The sequence below is a fragment of the Anneissia japonica genome, unplaced genomic scaffold (genome assembly GCF_011630105.1).
Source record: "Anneissia japonica isolate Jap-2015-1 unplaced genomic scaffold, ASM1163010v1 scaffold287817_len136503_cov194, whole genome shotgun sequence".
NCBI classification, from domain to species: Eukaryota; Metazoa; Echinodermata; class Crinoidea; order Comatulida; family Comatulidae; genus Anneissia; species Anneissia japonica.
In genome coordinates this window covers 115,641-117,671 of record NW_022710696.1, presented here as the reverse complement: position 1 = coordinate 117,671, position 2,031 = coordinate 115,641, and the positions used below count along the sequence as shown (strand labels likewise).

Genomic DNA, 2,031 nt, shown 5'->3' with positions numbered 1-2,031 from the left:
CACCAAAGCTGTAATTTTGTCGGGATCGGTCTTAACGCCATCTTCAGAAACAATGTGTCCTAAATATTTCACTGATTTACAACATAGCTGGCACTTATTTGGTGAAACCTTCAGGTTAAATTCAGATAGTCTATCGAATACTCTCATCAGCCTCTCTTCCATCTGTTCTAATGTCTCTGCATATACAATTGTGTCATCCATATACACCAACATTTCAACCATGTTGAGCCCTGCCATGCATTTTTCCATCATTCTCTGAAAAGTTGCTGGTGCTCCTTTTATACCCTGAGGCATTCGATTGAATTCATAGAACCCAGCAGGACATATGAATGCTGTTTTCTGCTTATCTTCTTCTCTCATCGGTATTTGATAGAATCCCGATTTTAAATCTATAACAGAGAACCATTTACTTCCATTAAGGCAATCAAGTGCATCTTGTATAACTGGTACAGTATACTGATCTGGAAGAGTTCTTCCGTTTAATTTCCTGTAATCAACACAAAGTCTCATAGCTCCATTTTTCTTCCTCACAATTACAATAGGTGAAGCATATTGACTTCGAGACTCACGGATAATCCCATGATCTAACATCTGCTGAAGATGTTCTGCTTAGTCTTTTAAATCGGCTGGAGCAATCCTTCTTGATCGTTCCCTAAATGGTTCATCGTTGTTCGTTCGTATATTATGTTCCATCTGATTAGTCATACCAAGATCCCAATCATGCATTGAGAACTTTCTTGCTTTCATTTGGTCAAGTAATTTGTTTTTCCAAAAAGTAGAAATGGGTCCCCATGAAAATGGAAGGCTGTCAAATGTGTCAGGTTGGTTGAAGTCATTTGTAACGTTGTTAGTCTCATTAACTTGTATGGTTGCGCTACTACATACTGGTCGACATGATTGTAAAACACAAACATCAGAAATAATACAACCTGGTCTTAATATGATATCTTTATCACCGGTGTCCCTAAGTGACACTTTAACTTTACAGAACCTAACAGCTGGCAGCGTCGTTACATATGGAAGGGTATGTACTCCGACAGGTAAAGATTTTGAACAATCTACTACTACTGTTTTCTGGGTTAAACAATGGTTCCGTAAAATCCCTTGAACTTCTTTCACTTGTCCAACTGGAATATAGACTTTTTCATTTCGTTTTGTTCTAACAACACCAATTTGGCCTTCTTCTCCTATCCTTTCGTTATCTCTTAAATCTCGATAAGCTTTAAGACAAGTAGATGACACTTGTAGCTTATTCATATACTGTTCACATGCTATGTCTCTACACGCTTGTAAGCACCTTTTAAATATTCCTGAATTCGTGCCCACTATCAAAGGACAATCAGTTGAGCCTATTGTGTCTGGTACAATCAACATAGGCACCTCAAAAAACTTTCCTACACGATCAAATTCTTTTGGAAAACGGAGTTGAATATTGGACCAGCCTATATATTTGATTGTATCCCCTCCACCATGCCACACAACAAGATCATCTAGAGGATATAGTTGTTTGTTAAAACTTACTGTAGTCTGTATATTACTTTTAATTAATTATTTTCTTACTCTTTTGTTTTACTATGTGTATTGAGGGTCCCTAATGATCAGCTTCGGCTGGATGGACCACCCTCATTAATGATTGTTGAAATAAGTAAATAAATAAATAAATGTATGAAATTCCTCATTAATAGCTTTTGACAACTGGTAAATGCGGGGATTGTAGTCAAATATGAGGGGGATCCGTGTGGTTTCAGATTTGGCTTTTTATTCGTGAGTTGCGTTTAATGAAAGATAAGCCTATAGGGTAATTACTTTGGCTTAACTTGCATATGAGAGTGTTGATGTGTTTATTATATTCTGTGTCAGTAGAGCATATAAGTTTGATTCGCAGTGCTTGGCTATATACAATAGATTGTTTGATGCTAGTTGGATGGGCGCTGTTGAAGTCTAGATATTTGTGATTGTCTGTAGGTAAGTAGCAGTGATCTGTTAAAACCGGATATAAAACATTTAAGAATCTTCTCCATTATATATATA

The 2,031-nt window shown here is 36.7% G+C and overlaps 1 protein-coding gene across 2 annotated transcripts in view; it reads left to right on the top strand.

The window, feature by feature from the left end:
* Positions 1 to 1,816: 1,816 nt before the first annotated feature.
* The window catches only part of LOC117107105 (monocarboxylate transporter 13-like), a 7,826-nt gene continuing 7,611 nt past the window's right edge, over positions 1,817 to 2,031 (top strand). Inside the window, exon 1 of one of the 2 annotated variants that reach the window (XM_033248665.1) lies at positions 1,817 to 1,965. The gene's annotated coding sequence lies outside the window, so the exon portion shown is untranslated. The remainder of the gene's footprint in view (positions 1,966 to 2,031) is intronic. The other variant, XM_033248664.1, reaches the window with a different exon arrangement.